Source organism: Martes martes (genome assembly GCF_963455335.1).
Source record: "Martes martes genome assembly, chromosome: 8".
Classification (NCBI taxonomy): domain Eukaryota; kingdom Metazoa; phylum Chordata; class Mammalia; order Carnivora; family Mustelidae; genus Martes; species Martes martes.
The window spans coordinates 100,230,040-100,254,335 of NC_137895.1; the positions used below are offsets into that span (position 1 = coordinate 100,230,040).

The 24,296-nt window shown below is 38.5% G+C and overlaps 2 pseudogenes across 2 annotated transcripts in view; both read right to left on the bottom strand.

Annotated features, from left to right (window-relative positions):
• Positions 1-2,584: 2,584 nt before the first annotated feature.
• Positions 2,585-3,743, bottom strand: LOC308347149 (casein kinase II subunit alpha'-like; annotated as a pseudogene). Its single transcript has one exon. The product of its transcript is annotated as a casein kinase II subunit alpha'-like (transcript).
• Positions 3,744-14,777: 11,034 nt separating this feature from the next.
• Positions 14,778-24,296, bottom strand: part of LOC308347150 (ATP-dependent zinc metalloprotease YME1L1-like) — a 40,065-nt pseudogene continuing 30,546 nt past the window's right edge. The window contains exons 5-11 of the transcript in view: positions 23,891-24,003; positions 20,382-20,537; positions 19,665-19,816; positions 18,652-18,778; positions 18,485-18,559; positions 17,588-17,674; positions 14,778-14,921 (exon numbers count right to left, since the gene is read on the bottom strand). The product of the transcript in view is annotated as an ATP-dependent zinc metalloprotease YME1L1-like (transcript). The remainder of the gene's footprint in view (positions 14,922-17,587; positions 17,675-18,484; positions 18,560-18,651; positions 18,779-19,664; positions 19,817-20,381; positions 20,538-23,890; positions 24,004-24,296) is intronic.

Sequence of the window (24,296 nt, forward strand, 5' to 3'; positions counted from 1 at the left end):
AGTTCAAGTTGGAGTTTTTTTTTAACCATCTCTGCACCCACTCTTCCCATATCCCCCACCTATCCAGAAAAGACACCATCTGTGACTCTGAGATTCCTTAGGCAGAGTGGGACATTTGTAACTCCTCTTCGTAACTTTCAAACATTAAAGCTCAGATTACAAATGCAAGTTAATATTTCAGTTTGGTTCTCCATTTTACTTCCACACGTCTGCCCTACAGAATTCAGGGCAAAGCCTGTGTGCCTGACCCCCTCCACCATGAGGGTATAGAGCATTGTGCAGGTTCAAACCGTTCCCACTCATGTCATTCTTTCCTATAGGGGAAAGTACATGCTGGTAGTACACTTTCTCATGACTAAAGTCGATCACTCGATGAACTTCCTATTTTCAACAGAAAAATGAATGGGCATCTCTACTTCATTAAATTTTAAAATATTTTTTATTTGTCCCAGAATCTGTGTGCCAAACATAGGAGTTGGCACCAAATTTCATAAGGAGTTGGTGCCCAGAGAGTTGTTATAGGTATCCTCTTTGTTGCCAGACTTTTTCAACATAAGCAAATTAAGTAGCTCAGTCTCCAACCTGGGACTCAAGTGGGGACTCAAAAGCCCTCCAATGGGAAGGAGATAGGTGAGAATTTAGCATCACCCCTCAGATCCTTGCATGTTGGGAAGCCAATGTTGGGAGACTTCCAGGGATTAATACCACTACATACTTATTTTCTTATTTATATTTTCTGATTTTTCAGTGATAAATTGTGTGTTGCTTTGCACATAGTAATTTGTTTCTAGTTAAAACAATAAAATAGCTTTAAATGTGTTTAAAGATTGGGGCACCTGGGTGGCTCAGTCGGTTAAGTGTCTGCCTTCAGCTCAGGTCAAGATCCCAGGGTCTTGGAATTAAGCCCCATGTTGGGGTCCCTGCTCAGTGGAGAGCCTGTTTCTCCTTCTCCCTCTGTCCCGCCACTATCCGCCCCCCCCTCCCGGCAATACTCTCTCTCTCACTCACTCTCGCTCTATCTCAAATAAAAATCTTAAAAAAATAAATATGTTTAAAGATTAACAAATGAAGCTTTCAGCATTAGATAATAAAGTATAAAATATATAATTCACAAATGTAAAAATATAATTTTTTTTGCGACCAATACCAACACGATTTTATTGGAATACGGGATGTAAACAGATGTTTTCAAACAAACAATCTAACCTTATAAAAATGTGTGGCATTATTAAATAGTTAACAAAGAAATCCTACGCTCTGATGTGGGTTGACACCTCAAGCTCTAGCCTAGCTTGAAGTCCCCACAGCTGTGGCATGGCTCTGCAGCTGAGGGAGGAGACTGCTTGCAAACCAGACTGGTGACAAGTCCCCAAAATGAAATCAGCCTGTTTACTTTTTAAGGCAGAATCTAGCTTCCTTTGCTAACACGAAGGCTGGCACAATGGATCCTGAGCTTTGACACTGGCTCCAGGAGCTCCAACTAACCCCCCAGACCCCCCCAGATGATGATTGCTCAGTCACTGGGGAACGGGCTGGACCTGCACACACGACCCCAGTCCCTGCCCGTGAGAAGGACACCTCTGCCATCATGTTCACATATGACCTCTTGGAGCTTCCAAATGCAGCTTACCCTGATTATAAAGGAAATTGCTTCTCATGGGGATAAAAAGGCAAAAAGGGTGGGGAGTGGGAGAAGAGTACATTTTTCTCACTCAATAAGTCTTTTCCTAAATACATTCTAATAGGATGTTTCCCCATTCCCCAACCTGCCTGAAGACCGACTTTCCAGCTTTCATTATGGTTATGACCAGAAAGTCTCTATTTCAGAGAGGTGCATGAAAACAGGTGCACACATAGGGATGTATGTGCTGGGAAATGGTGAGGTTTTCCTTACAAGGCTGCAAAAAGAAAAAAAAGGCTACACGGAAAAAATAGCAACAAGATTTTATGGTTAGGCAAATCAATAAAGGTTACAGTGAGCTCCAAGTTATGCACTTCGCATCCAACTTTTGATGAGACAGAGGGACCTGTTCACAGCGTCACAAGGTTTCAAGTGATGCCTGCTGACGGCAAAGGGGCCTTTTTTGAGTGCCTGCAGTTTGCTCCCAAATGAATACACTTAGAAGAAAATTGCAGGGGTGAGGTCCATTTCCCAGAGAGCTCATGTCACCAAAAAATACATAAAACATGAATTTGTAAAAGAGCCTAAAAAAAATACTGTCTCTGTTTTAATATCTCCTTTTCATCAATGAGGCTGGTGTGTCAGTATAGACTGCTGACGTTTTGCTAAATCTTGAGCCTGAATCTCACGCCAAAGGAAACCCAGACCACAGTGGAATAGACAGGAAGTCAGATATTCAGAGCTTGTTGACTGAACGGGTTAATTCAACAGTGGGCTCCTGTTAAATAAAGGTAAATGGACAACAACTCCGAGTCTCTCCTCTCCCATGCATTCCAAAGATCCTGAACTCTGGGCATCGTCCTGCCGCCATAATGGCAGCTCCCTGTAGACTAGTACTGGGGCATTTCTTTCTTTTTGACAGACAGTTAGGACTTTACTCTTCTTTGCGTTTAGAAGGAATGACTAGAATTTCTTTTTATCACATTGTAGTTTTCCTTCAAGATTTGGGTTTGGTTGGTCGGTTTTATTGGCAAGCATCAATGCCGCATTACCCATCGCCTTCCAAGTCCGCGAGGGGGCTGCCGTGAGGCCACTGGAAAGCACAGCGTTGTCTGCAGAAGGCTGGGACCGCTCCTTCACCACGGGGTAGAAGTCCGGGTGCTCCATGGCCTCTTTGGCAGTCAGTCTCTGTTGATGGTCCTATCGCAGAAGTTTGTCCAGAAGATCTAGATCCTCGGGGCTGACGAGGTGTCTGTTCTCACTATGGATAAAGTTTTCCCAGCGTTTCCGTGAATGTTGTCCCAGGATATCGTTGAAGCGCAGATCTAGGTCTATGTGATATTTCTTCAGATACCCATACAGCTCATCTGTAGCCAGAACCTTGGCAATGCGAACAAGCTGGTCATAGCTGTGCTGTCCGTGAAAGAAGGGCTCCTCTCGAAAGATCATGCTTGCTAACATCCAGCCCAAACTCCCCATGTCCAAGCTGTAATCATACATCTGATAGTCCACAAGGAGCTCCGGGCCCTTGAAATATCTGGAGGCTGCATGGACATTGTACTCCTGAGCAGGATGGTGGAACTCTGCCAGACCCGCCTATCAGTCGCAGCTTTTTCTGCTGGTGATCCATCATGACATTGTGAGGTTTCACATCCCTGGGCCTGATTCCCTGGCTGTGGCAGGAATCCAGGGCCTTAAGTAGCTCATACTTATCATACCGGATATCAAAGTCTGTCAGGATCTGCTAACGTTGCTTAAGATCTGTAGTATTGATATATTCAAATACCAAACCTGGGGTCTTTGACACAGGGTCCTTCACAGTGTCAATCGGCTTAATTATATTTGCTCCACCACGAAGGTTCTCCAGAATCGTAACCTCTCGTTTTATCTTCTTTTTCTTCACTGGCTTGAGAATTTTTACAACCACTCTCTCATTGTTGGTGACGTTGATGGCCTCAAATACTTCACTGTACTTTCCCCGACCAAGTTTTCCAACCAGTTGGTAATCATCTTGATCACCCCAGCTCGGGACCTGAGCCTCATAGCCCCGGTACTTGCGGCTCCTCAGGCTGTTCACCTCGGGGTAGACCCGGGCCCTGCTGCCAGCAGCCGGGCCGGGCATGGCGGGCGGAATGGTGGGGGGGGGGGGGTGCGCCGCGGGGCGCAGAGGGCGGCGGCGTGGCGGGGGGCGCGGAGCGGCGGGCAGAGGAGGCGGTAGGCGGTCACGCCAGGCTGGGCCCGCGGGGGCGGGCGGCTGGGGGTACGGGGCGGGGGGGCGCCGGCCGAGCCTGCCGGGCCCTGGAGCTGCCCGCGGGGTGGCGGGGCGGGCGGCGCTCGCGCTCCGTCCCGGCCTCCGCTCCGCTTGCAACTCGGAGGTGGCGGCGGCGGCACCAGCAGCGGCGGCCGCCGGCCGGGAAAAGGGCAGCGGCGGCGGCGGCCAAAAATGTAATTATTAAATGCTATGTTGTCTACAAAAGAATAATCGATGGAAAATAAAAATACTCTAGAAAAAAATTAGTGAGCAGAACCTACCTACACAGCTCAACACATACACCAAAATAAACCCTATTAGTAAAAGTGTTTACTCCTTTTAACGAAACCATTAAACCATTAAATATTTCAGAAAAAAACATATATGAGTGGTATTACTGATGAGTGACAGATTTTTCAAACAACAGAAGCTATAAAAGAAGGTATCAATACATTTGGCCGCATAAAATCTGTGACCGAATACGCTTAATATAAGTGAAAATATAGAAAAAAAGGATTAGCATGAATGATAAACATTATTTGTTTATAATAAAGGAACTAAAATTTTTTTGTAAATGATCACAAGATATAACCAGTTCGCAAATTAACCATGAGTACCAGCCTTCTTCTCTTACCTGATCCGGACAGTAGGTTCAACTTCATCATCTTACCTCAAGACATTTGCCCTTTAGTTCTGTCATAATTTAGTCCACTGGAATCTTGATATACTCACCACCTTACAGATCATCATATTTACCCGTTATATGGATTACTTCATGCAAATATTATTAGGTACCTAGGAAACAGTCTGAAAGTCCTTGTGAAAAAAATCTTCCCCATTGTTACAATTTATGTAAATCTTTTCAAAAAACAAATCAGTGTTATCCATTTAAAGAAATACTTCCCCCAAATTAAGCACAAATTCAAGATACCGCTTTTGTATCACATGTGACTGATAAAACATGTTAACAATATAATCCGTTCTAAGAAACCAAAAGCTCTGGTGGATAAAACTAAATCCGGGACTTGGGATAGGCACATAGTAATATCTCACTTTTGGAAATAGTGTATTTTTATGAAGCCTAACCAAGAGACATTCTTTTTCCTTCTATTTATTCCTCCAAAAACTCTTTACATTTTATATAAGGAGATCTGAAGACCTTTTATAACACCAAGAAGCATTAAACTTAAGCATCTTAAAATCTAACAAAAATTTTAAAAGGTATACAAAAGGCATTAGCTTATGTGGAGAGAGGGTACAGGGAAACACATCTGCCTAATTTCCCAAACAGGAAAAAAAAACGGTTATATAGTAATCAAAGTATATGATATCAGCTGCGTAAATTCTGAAATCTGTTGTTTTCTGCTATAGTAGCATGAAACATGATTTTTCATCAAAATTTTTAAAAATTGAACCTTTGTCATAGCGGAACTAATACTGGCAATTTGCCATTCTAACTAGTGAGGGCTGTGTTTCCACATCCATGAAGATTTTACACCAGGCTTCACATTACTTGAACCACAAATTTCTTATCATCGCTGTCATTTCATATTTTTTACAACTGATTATGGTTTTTTAGCTAATTGTGATTATTTCAAAATAATAAAAAACAAGAGTCTCTCTTTTGTTCTTCTTGAAAATCCTTTAGCAACCAAGTTCTCTGAATACCTTTCTATTTTGTCTCATTTCCTTACTTCTGACACCTCTGTCTTTGTCATCACCTAGTTCATAATTTCGAGGAGTTACAGAGACATAACATCTCAGGTTTAAGAACAGCTGGTCTTTAGCCTACTTTCAGGACTGTGAAGGGTGGCGAAATTTGAGGTGAGAGCCTAAAATCATTTCTGCAGCACAGGAAGGATGAAACACGAAGGATAAGCTCATTAAGTGAAATGTATCCACTTAAACGCAGTAAGATGGCAGCTACAGAGAGGCTCACTATACATCTGTTTCCTTGAGAGTTCATGTGATGTACACTTGCTAAAAAAATATTTTATTTATTCATTTGCCAGAGAGAGCACGAGAGCACAAGCAGGGGGAGCAGCAGGCAGAGAGTCCGATGCGGGACTCAATCCCAGGACCCGGGAATTGTGACCTGAGCCAAAGGCAAACGCTTAACTGACTGAGCCTCCCAGGTGTCCCACACATACTTTTTTTTGGAATTTTGACCACATCTGTTTGTACTCAGGACCTATTCAGGAGATGCCCATCTATTCACAAAAACATCCTGATTTATCTGATCACTTGGTAAGTTCACAGGATAATATAGGAGAAACAAGGGATCTGGAAAATGGGAGATTTTTCACTTCTTTGTAACATCAAATAATCTATTTCATTATTTTTAACTCCCAAAAATGACTGCATCTGATTACTAATGGTACAATTCAACTGAAAATCCATTAGATGTGTGCAGTAAACAAAACTCAGCTTCAATACTTTCTTCCTAAGGGAATATGAGAACAAGGTCACCCACTTTACATGGTCCTAACACATAATTAATGGAACCTGTGGCTTTTACTTGTGCAAGCATGGTGAGTAAAGAATTTGGCAAGGATGTGATTAACTACCAGAGAATTTTTTTTTAATATAGGAGAAGATATTTAATTTCACTCCGTATTAATTAATGAAAATGCCAATTACAGCTCCATTATAGTACGTCTTTTAAAATCTGACATAAAAAGATCAACATTCTAAAGACTGGTTTTGAAATATGGTGGTTCCTCAAGATGTTAAAAATAACGACCCAATGACCCAGCAATTGCACTACTGGGTATTTACCCCTAAGATACAGATGTAGTGAGAAGAAGGGGCACATGCATTCTAATGTTCATAACAGCAATGTCCACAATAGCTGAACTGTGGAAGGAGCCAAGATGCCCTTCAAGAGATGAATGGATAAAGCAGATGTGGTACAATGGAATATTACTCAGCCATCAGAAAGGATTTGCATCCACATGCATGGAACTGGAGGGGATTATGCTAAGTGAAATAAGTGAAGCAGAGAAAGACAAATATCACATGGTTTCACTTATATGTTGAACATAAGGAATAAGATGGAGAGCCAAAGGGAAAGGAAGGGAAAACTGAAGGGGGAGAAATCAGAGAGGGAGACAAACTGTGAGAGACTATGGGCTCCAGGAACAAACTCAGGGTTTCAGAGAGGAGCGGGGAGGGGCGATGGGGTAACTGGGTGATGGGTATCAAGGAGGGCACGTGTTGTGATGAGCACTGGGTGTTATATGCAACTAATGAATCACCGAACACTACATCAAAAATTAATGATGTACTACTCATAGCCAACTGAACCTAATAATAGACTGGTTTTTGTAGGCATAAACATTGGTATATTCCCTATGAAGGGCAATTTGGAAATATTTGTCTATATGAAACGGAATAGGCTCAGTGTCTAAAATAATAATTGTTAATCCTTTCTGCTACATAATGATCTCAGGAAATGGCAGGTCACTGTAGAGGTCACCCAAGGGATGAAGTATAATTTCACATTGTAAAGAGGAAATCTTTAAATTCGAGTTTCATTCACCTGTTCTTCCTCTGCCCGCTCTCTAAGTCCACCCGCTCTAGTTTTTAAAATGATGTCTGGTATCTCCCAGCACTACAAACAAATATATGAAAGATTCATGAAATTCTGTCCCCTGAGGTTGAATTTTAAGAGACTTTCATTAATAATAAATTTATGTTAAGACACTTAATTTAGAACATTAATGGCAGCAACTGGTTGACCAAAAGATAAAGCGCATCTTTTATTTTTTTTTAAAGATTTTATTTATTTATTTGACAGGCAGAGATCACAAGTAGGCAGAGAGGCAGGCAGAGAGAGAGGGGGAAGCAGGCTCCCTGCTGAGCAGAGAGCCCGATGCGGGGCTCAATCCCAGGACCCTGAGATCATGACCTGAGCCGAAGGCAAAGGCTTTAACCCACTGAGCCACCCAGGCACCCCAAGATAAAGCACATCTTATATGAAATCCAAAATACCTTAAAGAATTTCATATGCTAGATGTCTTCTTCTTTTTGACAGGTCCTTCTGCATATCAGATACATTATAAACCTGGCACACAATCCGACCTTGCATTTTTTATCTTTTAAAAAAGAAATCAGATGTTCCTCTACAAGAAGACATTTCAGTCACATAAAGGGTATCTCCTGTTGCTGTTCTACTCACTAGGGTATTTTCAGGAATGACAGTCACATAATAGTCTCTACAGCTTTATTTAACTTTCTATGGAGAATCTGAACCTTCTATTCTAGTGCTCTAGAACCTACTGAATGACTAGTATTTTTTCATTCACAGAAAATGTTATTAGCTGACTACCTATACAGCACCTCAGTTAGCCCTAGAGATACAAATATGTTCAATACTGCTCCTAGAACTCACCATCAGGTGGCAGGAGGTCGACACAGAATAAATTCGAGGACAGGTTATTGCTAAAGTACAGGTGTTGTGCTCTGGAGAAACAGAGAACAGGGGGACATACAGCCTTAACAGAAGGGCTGGGAAGAAAGACTAAGAGATCAACAGCATCTAGATGACAAGAAAATGGAGAGAAGCTGAAAGACCCAAAGAAATAACATCAGAGTTTACCAATATTAAAAAGCAAAGAAGTATGCCACAAGATAATTCCTGAATTTTTAACAAAATCACAGAAGTGTTATCAACAGAATGAAGGGGGAAATAAGAGCTGTGACCAACTAAAAGCAATCATCAGAAAGGATTTCTCTTGCCTTATTAATTCAGCAATAATAAAAATAGATAGGGGCGCCTGGGTGGCTCAGTGGGTTAAGCCTCTGCCTTCTGCTCAGGTCATGATCTCAGGGTCCTGGGATGGAGCCCCGCATCGGGCTCTCTGCTCAGCAGGAAGCCTGCTTCCCCCACCCCCTGCCTGCCTGCTTGTGATCTCTCTCTCTCTCTGTGTGTCAAATAAATAAAATATTAAAAAAATAAAAATAAAAATAAAAATAGATGATTCTACTAAATTCCTGGATTAGCTCTTTCAGTATTAACAGTATTAATTCTGGTAAAAATTATGGGAAGATAACAGAACAAAACTTCATAGCAATTTTAAGGGGAAAGAATATGAAACTGTAATATAGTACAATAAAAGATCATATTAAATATACCAAAACAATAAAGCTTTGCTTAAAAAGTTAACGGTGACATATATTCATATATATATCCCATACATAATTGTGACAAAACTATTTCAGGTTTTGAATAATCGCATCAGTGGAATTATAGCACCAAAAAAAATTGCTCAAACATCTTTTTTTTTTTAAAGTTTATTTGTTTTTTTTTCTTAGTAATCCCTACATCCAGTTTGGGGCCTGAACTCACAACCCCAAGATCAGGAATCACACTCTCCTGACTGAGCCAGCCAAGCACCCCAAAAATCTTAATATACGTAACCACTATATTTTTTAAAGATTTTATTTATTTATTTGACAGACAGAGATCACAAGTAGGCAGAGAGGCAGGCAGAGAGAGAGGGAGGAAGCAGGCTCCCTGTTAAGCAGAAAGCCCCATGCAGGGCTTGATCCCAGGACTCTGAGATCATGACCTGAGCCGAAGGCAGAGGCTTTAACTCACTGAGCGACTCAGGTGCCCCTGTAACCAATTTTTTTAACTCACGGGATAAAATCACCCAGCAAAATCATCTCCCACTAGTCTCTTAAATATTCAGATATTTTTCTACCAATCCAGATTGAAAAAGCTTACTTTAATAGAAAGTCCATCGAGTTGTTTGAACTTGTAAGGCACTAAAACAGAATGTCAGCCCCACAAAATTATAAAAACACCAAACGTCAAGAGTTCATAAGCCAGGCCAGGCTACAGGCTAACCATCTGCAGAAGGGTTAGAAGGCCGGCATGGTCCTTTTCTTCTTTCCTGACTAATTCCATTCCTCCTCTCAGTTGGCTGTGTATGGCTTGACCTTGCCAGAGTTAAAACTATAGGGGGTGACTGAGTTCTTATCTGGCTACGATGCTTTGGAACAGGCTGCATTTGGCAATCATTTTATTATTTTAGGTTTTTGTTTTAAAGTAGGCTACACACCTAATATGGGGCTTAAACTCATGATCCCAAGATGAAGAGTCACATGGTCTACTGACAGAGCCAGCCAGGTGCCCAGCAGTTATTTTCATGCTGACTTCCTCTCACGGGCACTTCTGTACCCATGGCTGTTCGCCCCAGCAACTCCTTTGCCTGAGTGAACGCAATCCATTCTGTCGGGCTTTCTTTCTTCTTAACTCTTAAGGAATTCAGAGATCCATTTTGGATTGTCTTCTTCTGAGGCCTCCCTGTACCTCTAAGCAACCCTTTTGTACAGTATCTAAAATGGATTCCCCCACAAGGGCCCACTCCCCACACTTGACAAACATCTGGTCCTTCATAAGCACTCCAGCACTTTTTGTCAAACCAAATGCTGCGTGTGCAGAACAGTCTCAACTAACATTAGACTTCTCCCTTTATTAGGCAAAGCACCTTACCAGTCCTTGCAGGTTCCAGGTTTCCTGAATATAAGCCAAACATTTATAATTCCAGAACTGCAAGAGATTCATATCAAGCTCTCCAAACTAGGTTTTATGAAAAATAGTACCTTCTCACCCTCCCACTTTGGCAGCTTTGTAATTAGCTTTCTTTCCCATTAAATGCATTCTCAAATTCATAACAGATTACCAACCCATTATATTACCGTATGATGCAAGACTGAAGTCAACATACCATTTATATACAACTAAAGTCCATGGTCTATATGGGGCGGGGACCCACATTCTTGCCTAAAAGAATGGGGATTCACCTGTGACAAAATGGGGGCAGGAGAGAATTTGCACTGAAATAAAGTCCTTAGTTCAAGTATATCGACTCCCAATTCTTACGTATATGACTAGGTGTTATTTTTTTCAATCCAAAGATCAAGTCTACATTCCAACATATTTTATTAAAATACTATGTACTTACATTAAGAAATATACTCATAACCAGCTGGACTGAAGTAACTCAGTATTTACTTTAAAATGAATATAAATAAACACAAAGAATATCTAAAAATAAAACATGTATCCATTACCAAAAGTAATCAACTTAATAGATAAAGGTTACATGTCAAACTGTGGCATTCTGGGAGCCTTGAATGGATACTTCTGGAACCTTACCAGTCCTCTCTAGGTCTATTCTCATTAAACTGCTTTGGTTGGAGTATGATTCAAAGTAAGAGAGGGAAATTCGCTTTCAGTATGATGAGGTGAGGAGGCTGACAAATCATCCCCACTTTTAAAAAAGCAGCTATAAATCTGGATAAAATTATTTTAAAGACTCTGAAGACCTACAACAAACTAAGAAGTGTTTATTCATGAAAATCACTGAAGTTTGGTTAGAGCTGTGTGAGTCTGTGCTGTGCTCTCACTTCCCATGCCAGAACTTGTCACTTAGAGAAGGGACTTGCTTGACCTGAGGCAGAGTAAGTCAAAGAGGTGGCCTCCATGCTAAGCACACAGAGTTCTCTAGGCTAAGGTTGCAATGCTATTTGGGGGAAACAAGATAAGAGTAGCAAGGTATTTAACTGTAAACTCTGAGAGGTCAGAGAGCCATCTGGATGTGATAAGCACTCCACATAAACTCCAGATTTGCCAGAGACATGCACAGTAGAAACTGAAGCTGGTTCAAGCCACCCACATACCCATCGTTGCCAAGGCATGCGCATACACACAAAGAAGCAAAAAGCTTGTTACAAAGCAAAAACCAGGCAGCCTTGAAAATGACTCAAATGTTGAATGGACTTATAAGCCCACACAGATCCATCAGCAGAGGAGAAAGCATGAATAATGGGGTCTGCACACAACATCTACCATCTACCCAATCTTTGGCTAAATGTTAAAGGATGCAGGCACAGCGGCAACACGTAGGAAGCAAGATTTAAAAATTTAAGAAATGAACAGAGACATCAATGGCTGCACACTGCGGTAGAGAGAGACTTCATAAATTTACAGGAGGCAAGTTACTAAACAAAACAAGACAACCTCCTGGGGAGGAAATCAGAACCCCTAATTGCTACATTGCCTGAAATTCAACAAGATTATAAAACAAAGAGACAAGAAAGGTGACCCTTACTACAAAAAGCATTAAGCAGAAACTGTCTGAGTATTTCCAGATGGTAGATTCAGCAAAGATTTAAAAGCAGCTATATGGACATGGTCAAAGTCTAATGGAAATAGTGTTGAAAACCATGATGAAAATGACACAACACATGAAGAGTCTCAATAAAAAGATACAAAGTAAATTAAAGAATTGAATGGAAACTTACAGCTGAAAAATACAGTACCCGAAATGGAAAATTCAACTGATTTGAGGTGACAGAAGAATCAGTGAACTTAAAGAAGTAAAAGAAATTATTCAATCTCAAGCAGAGAGGGAGAAAAAAAAAAATGAAGAAATGAACAAAGCCTGAGATCAGATCAACGATAAGTGTACCAACACATATGTAAGGAGACCCCCAGAAGGAAGACAGAAAAGGGTTAATAAATATATTTGAAGAAGTAATTGCCAAAAATTGCTTAAATTTGATGAAAACCTAATCTGCAGATCCACGAAGCCCAGTAAATCCTAACTGGGAAATAGACAAGGACCGCCACACCTAAACACGTCGTCATGGGGTCAAACTGCTAAAAGATAAGGATAAGCAAACAAAAAGAAAACCTTGAAATCTGCAAGAGAAAAAAACCAACCTATCACAAAAGGAGACCAAAATTATGATTAACAGCTGACTTCTTACAAAAAAATAATGGGAGCTAGGAATCTATGGGATAACATAATCTAAATGATTAAAGATTTAAAAAAAGGCAACCATGTATTCTATATCCAGCAAAACGATTCTTAAAAAAACAAAGGCAAAAATAAATGGCATTCCCAGAGAAAGACCGTGGAAATAAGATTATATAAAGCACTAGTTATGCCACTATATTGTTGAGTTGCTGTAACATGCACAGATATAACATAGGACACTAGGAGCACAGAGAAGAAAATGAGCTATACTGAAACAAAGTTCCTACATTTGACCAGAATTAGAGTAGACTGATAAGATGCACACAGTCATACCTAGATCAATCACTAAGATGTAACTCAAAAAAGGAGGAACAGAAGAATCTCTTGAGATATGAGAAAAACAGGAAACAAAAAGCAAAATGGGAGGTGTAGAAACAAGTATATCAAAACTAAATCTGAATTAACTAAACACTCCACTCAACAGAGATTGTCGATTGGATTTTAAAAAAGCAAGATTGATAAAGACCTTGTGTTCAGAATATATGATCTCTTATACTGCATAAAAAGACAACCCAAAAGTGACGGTGAGGGTGCTCTGAATGGACATTTCTCCAAAGAAAATATACACATGGCCAATAAAACGGGAGAGGATATCACTAGTGTAGATAAATGTATGTTAATCCATGAGATATTATTTCATTCACACCAGAATGACTTTATCAAAAAGACTCTAAGAATATACTGTAGAAGATACAGAGAATGATCCATGTCATCAGGTCCGTAAAAAGATAAACAGAAACTTACTACATGACCCAGCAATTTCAATCCCAGAAGTCTATCTAGGAAAAATAAAAACATGCATCCACACAAAGACATGTATACTCACAGGGAGAAGGAAGGAAGGAGAGACGGACAGGGAAGGATGAAGGAGGAGAGAAAGGGGAAAGGGAAGTGGGCAATTAAAAAATGGGACAATGAATCTGGACCAAGGGTATACGGGAGTTCCTTGTATTATTCAAGTAACATTTCTGTAAGTTTGAAATTAGATCAAAATTTAAAGCTACAAAAAAGAGGCAAGATACTGTATAGCAAACTCCCTCTATCAACTTCTTCAATGAAGACCATCTACAGTTTTAGAAAACTGTAGGTAATTTTAATAAAGTCACCTCAAGAATATAATTTGGTTGTAGAGCCAATACAATGAGGTCTAAAATAATTCTCTGTTCAGTTAAATAAAGTCATCTGTAAATCCTGTAACAACATGTTCATATTCACAAAATCTGAATGAAAAACAAACATGACTTTCCGTAACCAGGAGGGTAATTCAAAGTTCACTTTGAAAGGACTGAGATTTGGGGTTAATCTTTCTTCTAATACCAACCATAATTATATAATTATTCAGATTTTGAAGTGACTCACTTTTTATTTAACAAAATATTTGCTGCTCTGAAATAAATTTCATTAGTAAGAATGATGATGTTTTAAAAAAAAAAAGACCATGAAAATGTAAGCTGCATTTCTAAAAGGTTGTAATCATTTAGATTCTGATTAAACCTGTACATTTATAATTCTCTCTTAGATAGACAAAAACAGAACTATTTTATATATGGACAATCTGGAGCATAATAATTAAGTGCATCTTAATGAAGTTTCCACTGACCTATATAGAAATACGCTTCACTTGAGCCAAATGGCAGCACTTCTTCATCAAAGATAAACGGCACTATCTAAAAACAAAGATAATCCTTCGATAATTTTACGTTGCCAAGTAAAAGTACTTCCCAAGAGCTAAAGGCACAATTTTTATTCACATTTAGTAGAGGAACCAACCATAAAATCACTACTTATTTTCAACTGAATAACTTATTAACATTTCTCAAATAAGCTGTTTCCAATCCTAACAGTTCTTTATTTTCTTTAACATATTTGCTATGGGCAGATAATTTGCCATAGGTGTCATCATGAGAATAACCAGAATTAGATTAAATGTGACAAAAGAGAGACAAAGTGTTTCACACTCTTGAGTGATACCAAGGCAAGAATGGGAGAAAAGCATTGCAAAAGGAAACTACCAAAATGCTACTTACATATTCCTGCAGCAAAACCAGCAATGCGTCCATTTTAAGAGTTATTATCTCACTTCCCATTTCTTTCCCTCAAGAACAATTTGAATCTCTTTGGCATCCGAAGTCTCATAGGTTAGTAAAACTTCTGCTAGATTCTTACACTCTTTTGCATGAGTCTTCAAGATATGTTTTGCTCATTCATATGAGTCCTGAAATGAAAAATAGGAGGTATCAAAGAGGCAGAAAACTTAGTAGAAGAAAAATCATCAATTAAAAAAAATGTATATGCCTTAAAAAATGTGAACTATATTCGTTTCTATTTATAAAAGATAAAAGCATGAAGCTCTTTTTTAAAATTAACATAGAATGGATTATTTGCCCCAGGGGTACAAGTCTGTGAATCATCAGTCTTACACATTTCACAGCTCTCACCATAGCACATACCCCCCCCAATGTCCATAACCCAGCCACCCCATCCCTCCCCTCTCCTCCCTCCAGCAACCCTCAGTTTGTTTTGTGAGATTAAGAGTCTCTTAAGGCATGGAGCTTTTCAACACCCAGCATGGAGCCTACTTGATTGATTGATTGATTGATAAGGCGAGCTTTGTTCTCCAAGATTAGTTTCATACTTGCAAACGTTCTATTTTCAACCTCCAAATGTATCACATGAATGGGTAAGTGAGGACTACTTAGGCAGCTATACTTAAAGATATATAAGTATATGCTATACTTATCTGCTTTTTAAATAAGGTCTGCGAACAAAGAAATCTATTTCTCTATTCAATATACATGTTAAAAAGAAAAGGCAGGTTTGCTCCTTTTGCCTTGTGAGATTTCACCAACTTATTCACTTTAAAGGGTGAGAAAAGATCTACTTTTCTATTCTTATTTGGTAACAACTTACCTGTCAGTCAGTGACTATACCACTGTAAAATGAGTTTACCAACACCAAGAAGCATACGTCATATAAAAATAACACAATTATTAAAAATAAACATCATTAGACATTCTGAACAAAACTGTTATGGTCAAGTGAAATATAAAATTAAAGATAACATATAAAGTATTATAAATATGTCATGGAATACTGAAACTAATAACCAAGGATGAATTAGTATTAACTTTAAAAATGCCATTGGAATGAAACCCTTACACCGTAACATGTAAGACTATGATAAGGTTTTTATATCTTTAAGTTTCATGTACTTTTGAACCTAAAATGTATACTAGCGAATCATTGTTTTCCTTAATAACAGTGTAAGTGTGCCATCTAGTGAAAAGAGCACCTACCGCCCTCGCAAGCTTAACATTTCAGAAAAGTATTAAGAGCAAAGAAAGAGTATTTCCAATGCTCTAATACTAGAAGAGATAATTTACTCAAAATAACATAAATAGTAAAAAAAAAAAAAAAAAGAGAATGAAGATTCAGGCAAGGGAGAAAGAATTCCTCTTCTGATACACCTTCTAAACCTTTCCATCATATAAACTTTTCATAAACTTAATGACTTTAAAGCTTTTACCTCCTTGAGTTAATCAAAACCTGGCCCTCCTGGGGAGACTCTGAATCCCTCAAGTGACAGCTACTGATTCACTCCTATCCCAGATATTTCAGGGTAAAGAGGTGAGCTCTTTGTTCCCCTCACTGCTGAGGGGAACACCCTCTTCTATAAAGCATGATTCCTTTGAAGTTTACACCATCTGACTTCAATGTCCTTCATTTTGCCATCTACAACCCTAATTCCAGTTCTCATTCACTAGACTTTCTGCCATTTAGCTCAGTCTTTTCCATTCCAAAACCTGCCTTCATATACATCCAAATGGAATGCACATATCTAGCCTCTGCACTAAGCACCAGACCCACGTATCCCTCCCAACTTGAAATCTTCACTAAGACACCTCAAATTCAGGGGTGCCTGGGTGGCTCAGTTTGTTAAGTGTCTGCCTTTAGCTCAGGTCATGATCCCAGAGTCCAGGGTTGAGCCCCACATCAGGCTCCCTTCTCAACCGGGAGTCTGCTTCTCCCTCTGCCCCTCACCCACCTCACTTTATGATCACGCTCTCTCGCTCTCTCTCAAATAAACAAATAAAACCTTAAAAAAAGAAAACACTTCAAATTCATTATGTATAAAACTCAGCTCATAATCTACACACATCCCCACCTTAGGCCATCATCAGTGTTTTCTCAGTCAACGACACACACAACTAGATGGCTGCACCAGGCAGAAATGGAGAACACAGCTTTGTTACTTAATTTAGCTGCTCTCTCACCCAAACATCAGAAAAGCATTTGATTCCACTAGATCAGTATCTCTTGAATGCATTCATTTTTCTCAATTTCCCCTCTCATTGCCCTAATCCAAGCATCTGCTGTGCCTTAAGGAGATTCCACAGAACCTACTAACTCATCTCACTGAATCAATGCTCACATATTCTGTACTGGACCCTACAATCCAAAAGACTTTTGTTTTCAAAGACCTTTATGCTTCATTCTCAGCATATGTACACAGCGAGGCACAAAGCAACTAATATTTATTGAATAAAATATATGTCAGAATGAAAAACTAATAAAGACTCAAATAATCAAATATCCCCCCTATTCTAACAACACTATGGTTTTACAGCTGAAGTAGAATATTTATAATTACTGATATTAACTGTTCCTAGCCTATGGCCAGAATAAAATAAGGATTCCATCTATGACCAGAGGCTCCCAACTACATACTGAAATCATGGCTTCAACGGTGCACTCATTCTCTTGATTATATATCGTGACAGTTCTAAACAGGGGATAACCATTATCTTCCGGTAGCACCTAACTATTTAGGCACATTAATGACTAGACAGATGAATAAGCACAGAAAACCGGAATTATTACCCTTAGAAGGATTCTAATTTCTTGTTCAATAGCAGATTGAGTTTCTGGACTCAGTTTCCCAGTATCACTATAGGTCTTAACTCCAAGCTAAAACAAACGAAAAGAAAGAAATTGAACAGAAACACCCCAAACCACTAATAAATGTTAACAGAGGAAGTACTATCCTATACTCATCAAGGGCAAGGAAGAAATTCAGTATAGAAATTTCATCATTCTTCTGAAAGTGTAAGACTAAAAAGTATGAACAAGAGAGAAATTTTAAAATCCTAAGTGTGGTTCTGAGTACCTTCTTCGAAAACCTTTGCCACTATTCCAAATCCAGAAATCCACAATGTAGTGTATTAGAAGTGCTGTGTGAAGCCACAGTGATAACATAGGAGAGTGAAATACGTGGGAAGGGTAAAGTAAGCAAGCTCGGCAAACAGAAGTTTTAGGTCATATGAACAGAAACAGAATATCTTATCATTTGCTTAACTCATGACATACTATTATTGTCCAAGCAGCCAGAATGGAAAGTGAATACTATATTTTAGTGCTCAAAAAAAAAAAAAAGTTTACTTTAGAATGAGCTGTGACAAATCTAGACGGAATGAGACAGGGGGAAAGTAAATGTTACCAATTTATAAGGAGAACCCTCTCTCCTACGGTGCCTGGGGTAGCTCAGTGGGTTAAGAGACTGACTTCAGCTCCGGTCACGGTCTGGGAGTCCTAGGATCAAGTCCTGCACGGGGTTCCCTGCTCAGCTGGGAGTCTGCTTTTCCCTCTGACCATCCCCCCTCTCATGCTCGCTCTCTCCAATAAAAAAATAAAGTCTTAAAAAAAAGAACCCTGTCTCATAAGGGGACACTTGGCAAATCATCATTTGATACATGAGGGAGGGGTAAAATCAGCTATTACCTTTTCAACTCATTCCAAATTCGGTAACCATCCACTTTGCAATTTTGGTTGCATTATCAAAATCACTGGAAGCACCTAAAATTTAAAAATATACATAGTCTCAATATTTAAAAATATTTTTAAATCAGCAAGCACAATCTGAACTAAAGCCATTCTTTACAGCCAACCTGTTGTGATATGGTCAGTTCCAAATATAAGCTCCTCAGCCACTCTTCCTCCGATACTAACATCCATCTGCGCAAGCAGCTGAGCTCTAGTTTCATTCCATCTGTCATTCTCAGGCAAGAGGGACACCTAGACAATTGGAAACAAAGAAAAACTCCAGACACAGTTGGAAATATTTACATTAATGATCAGAATTATCATCTGGCTCTTGCTAGAGCACTTAATGTCATGATGCTGACAGCTCAAAGACATTTAGTAGAGATGGTCTCGGGCGACTAATGACAAAACTGGTATTATGCAAAGGAAGAAAAATTCTTTATAAAGCAAAAGCTCATTTTATGTGTCATAGCTATATAATCCTGCAATAGGATAATGCTGCAATAGGATGGACTTGTACCCAGGTGCCAAAAAAGAAAGTCTTAAAATGTCTATCGTTAGAAAGATAAGAAAATGAGGGGCACTTGGGTGGCTCAGTGGGTTAAAGCCTCTGCCTTCAGCTCAGGTCATGATCCCAGGGTCCTGGGATCGAGCCCCGCATCAGGCTCTCTGCTCAGCAGGGAGCCTGCTTCCACCTCTCTCTCTCTGCCTACCTGTCTGCCTGCTTGTGATCTGTCTGTCAAATAAATAGATAAAATCTTAAAAAAAAAAAAAAAGAAAGATAAGAAAATGAAACTTGTACTCAGTGAGAAAAATCTTAGAAAGACTATGGAACCACTAACCCAGTTTCTTTGAGGAGGGAAAAGAGCAATGACATATTTAAGAATGATACTTTGTTGTCATTCCAGACTTAAATTTCATCATGTTAATATATAATATTTGAACTATTAGTATTCTTTATTAGCAGATAAGTTTCACGAGTGTATCTGATCTCACAGTGGTTCAGAACGTTAAAGAAAGTTATTAGCGAGCTTAGAACTTAGTTGAATTTTCTTTTTATTTATTTTCCTCAACAGTTTCCTACAAGAGCTTTTGAAGATTGTTATTTGAAGGAAAAGGAAAAAAACAAGATACTTACATGTCCAGGTGTTGACCCTCTTGGCATGATTGTAGCTTTGTTGATAGGCATTGCATCCTTACTGTAATATGCAATAATAGCATGACCGGATTCATGATATGCTGTGATGGTTTTGTTTTTATTGTCAATTTCCGTGTTTCTACGTTCAGGCCCTAGGGATAAAAATTTAATTGAATAAAATTATTCCGTTAGGAAGGTATATTTAGATGAATGAAACCCACTTGTTTTTAAGTAATTCTTAGAGTGGCATGACTTAATATCATTAATAAGTTATTTTAAACCAAAATAAGTTGCCAACTGACAACCAAAATTGTAAGAGCTGTCCTCTTACTCCTTACTATCAATGAGGAAAGTTTAATTCTATTTCCAGAACATAAATTTAAACAAGAAATGTCACAACGAAATTGTTCTGAAGCCAATTCAAGATTTAAAATCAAATATTGAAAATTAGCAAAATTTTTCTTTTATCAGCACAATTATTCTTTTATCAGCTATACCAGACAAGAGTAAACACATGGGCACCCCCTTCCCCCAAACTGTATAATCATATAAACTATATTTGTTCTGTAAAAGGCCCAGTTGTGTGGCTACTTTTGAGTAAATATTTTCTTGCTCCTATACCTTCCTTTCTTATAACATTTTTCTCAAAAAGAATTTATTCTCTAACATAATGAACAGTGTAAGACAGGGAAAACAAAAAAGAGAAAAAAAACCTATCTGTTAGAATTTTATCTTTGGAAAACTCTAGTTCCTTCATGATAACCATTTCTTTTCCATCAATAGCTGCCTTTAATGCAGCCTGGTTCACAAGATTCTCCAACTCTGCTCCAGAAAAGCCAACAGTACCTCGAGCTATAATTTCTGGATCCACAGCTACGTAGATTAAACACAATATTAAAATTCCAAAACAACTCTTCACAAATGACTCATATTCCAAAAGAAAAAAGAAAACAGCTATCCTGAACTAGAACTTAAAATATTTATATCACTGTAACTACAAAATAAACTTACTTTTTCTAAAGGAAAACCAAAATTGCCATTAAATAGATCATTAAAATCCCATTGGGACACATCACAAAATTTGTAAATTTAAATAACTTTGTGAAAAATAAAGAAATGCAGAGTTGCCAGACATGATTTATAAATCTTCAAATTATGACCTAAACTGTTACTAGCCTAAGCACAATTGAGAATGTATACTCATAGACAACATTTTGTTTTCTGAGTTTCCTCTTGAAATACTTTATACTTAAGTATTTAGTATTATATGTACATTTATAAAACTCCCCCATTAGAGGAAAGATATCAGGCTTTTTTAAAAAAGATTTTATTTGTTTTTATTTGGGAGAGAGAGAGAGAGCATGAGAGGGGAGAAGGTCAGAGGGAGAAGCAGACTCCTCATGGAGATGGGAACCTGATGTGGGACTCAATCCTGGGACTCCGGGATTGTGACCTGAGCTGAAGGCAGTCGCTTAACCAACTGAGCCACCCAGGCGACCCACCGTATCAGCTTTTATAAATTGATTCACCTATCCTTGAAAATACTACAGCTTAGTTTAATAGCTGCATTTATTACTCAAGTGGGTCCATAATATTTTCATATGTTTTGTTGTAAAGTTTGCTTCTTTGGGGTCCAAAGTGATGATATTTTATGTGCTTTTTCTACTATTTCATATTTTACATTCATCTAAAACCACTTATATTTATCTTCAAGTATTATCTGAATACTGTCAAGAAAACATTCCTTTTTTAAAAAAGGAATTTTTAAAAAACTTTTAAATTTTGTCAATCCCATTTATAATTGCACCCAAAACCATAAGATACCTAGGAATAAACCTAACCAAAGAGGCAAAGAATCTATACTCAGAAAACTATAAAGTACTCATGAAAGAAATTGAGGAAGACACAAAGAAATGGAAAAATGTTCCATGCTCATGGATTAGAAGAACAAGTATTGTGAAAATGTCTATGTTACCTAAAGCAATCTACACATTTAATTCAATCCCTATCAAAATCCCATCCATTTTTTTCAAAGAAATAGAACAAATAATCCTAAAATTTATATGGAATCAGAAAAGACCTCGAATAGCCAAAGGAATATTGAAAAAGAAAGCCGAAGTCGGTGGCATCACAATTCCAGACTTCAAGCTCTATTACAAAGCTGTCATCATCAAGACAGTATGGTACTGGCACAAAAACAGACATATAGATCAATGGAACAGAACAGAGAGCCCAGAAATAGACCCTCAACTCTATGGTCAACTAATCTTCAACAAAGCAGGAAAGAATGTCCACTGGAAAAAAGACAGCCTCTTCAACAAACGGTGCTGGGAAAATTGGACAGCCGCATGCAGAAAAATGAAACTGGACCATTTCCTTACACCACACACGAAAATAGACTCAAAATGGATGAAGGACCTCAATGTGAGAAAGGAATCCATCAAAATCCGTGAGGAGAACACAGGCAGCAACCTCTTCGACCTCAGCTGCAGTAACTTCTTCCTAGGAACATTGCCAAAGGCAAGGGAAGCAAGGGCAAAAATGAACTATTGGGATTTCATCAAGATCAAAAGCTTTTGCACAGCAAAGGAAACAGTCAACAAAACCAAAAGACAGCTGACAGAATGGGAGAAAATATTTGCAAACGACATACCAGACAAAGGGCTAGTATCCAAAATCTATAAAGGGCTCAGCAAACTCAACACCCAAAGAACAAATAATCCAATCAAGAAATGGGCAGAGGACATGAACAGATATTTCTGCAAAGAAGATCTCCAGATGGCCAACAGACATGAAAAAATGCTCCACATCACTCGGCATCAGGGAAATACAAATCAAAACCACAATGAGATACCACCTCACACCTGTCAGAATGGCTAAAATTAACAAGTCAGGAAATGACAGATGCTGGCAAGGATACAGAGAAAGGGGAACCCTCCTACACTGTTGGTGGGAATGCAAGCTGGTGCAACCACTCCGGAAAACAGTGTGGAGGTTCCTTTAAAAGCTGAAAATAGAGCTACCCTATGACCCAGCGATTGCACTACTGGGTATATACCCTAAAGATACAAACATGGTGCTCCAAAGGGGCACGTGCACCCAAATGTTTATAGCAGCAATGTCCACAATAGCCAAACGATGGAAAGAACCTAGATGTCCATCAACAGATGAATGGATAAAGAAAATGTGATATATATATATATATATATATATATATATATATATATATAGTGGAATACTACGCAGCCATCAAAAGAAATGAAATCTTGCCATTTGCGACAACGTGGATGGAACTAGAGGGTATTATGCTTAGTGAAATAAGTCAATTGGAGAAAGACAACTATCATTTGATCTCCCTGATTTGAGGAAATGGAGAAGCAACGTGGGGGGTTTGGGGGATAGGAAAAGAATAAATGAAAGAAGATGGGATCAGGAGGGAGACAAACCATAAAAGACTCAATCTCACAAAACAGGCTGAGGGTTGCTGGGGGGCGGGGGGGGCAGGAGAGGGTGATGGGGTTATGGATATTTTGGAGGGTATGTGCTATGGTGAGTGCTGTGAAATGTGTAAACCTGGTGATTCACAGACCTGTAGCCCTGGGGATAAACATACATTATATGTTTATGAAAAAATTTTAAAAATAAATAAATAAATAAAAATTTAGATTTATTAACTAAATTTACTAAATTTAATTTATTATTTTTAATTATGTTTAACTTATTTTATATTTAATTATTTAGTTCATTTATATTTATAATAATTTATTTATATTTAATCATTTTAATTTATTATTTATTTAATCTATTAATTAAACTTATTTCTAAATTTGTAAACTTTTTTGAGAGAGTGAGTGAGAAAGAGCACATGAGCAGGAGCAGAGGGAGAAGGAGAAACAGATTCTCTTGCTGAGCAGGAAGCCTGATGGTGGGACTTGATCCCAGGACCCTCACAACCTGAGCCAAAGGCAACCACTCAACCAACTGGGCCACCCAGGAACCCCAAGAAAACATCCTTTAGAATGGGGATTCAAATGACAGAATGTTCTACATATGGAATTATCAAGTAATAAACTTTTTTAAAAGGAAATACAAATGGAGAGAAAAAAGGACATAGAAAAAACTGGTCTTCTGAGACATTTATCAAGTAAGGACCACAAATAGGGCGGAATAAAATATTACCATTACATAGAGATAATAATAAAGTTTGTTACTAGAATTAGACTTACACTAATCAAACTTTATTTTATTGAGATACCATTTCAAAATTTCTGCTCGACCCTTTACATCTGGTCTTGGAACTGTAACTTGCATGTCAAAATGACCAGGACATATTAAGTCACTAAAGGGAGAATATGAGAAGAAAATATAAGTTAATAATCCGAGTACAGAAAGTCAAGTTAAATAGGACTGACACTCTGAAGACAAGATGGAAAGATAACGACAACCAGAAGTTGGATGGAGGTTTGTTTTTGTTTTTTCACTTTTTTGTTCTCTGTCTTATAATTGTTTTTATTTTCTTTATTACTTTTTTAAATCACAAAGGTATTACATGTTTTCAGTGACAAGTATAACCATAAGGGGGCATATAAAAAACGTTAAGATTCCGAACACGCACTTGGATAGCCACAACTT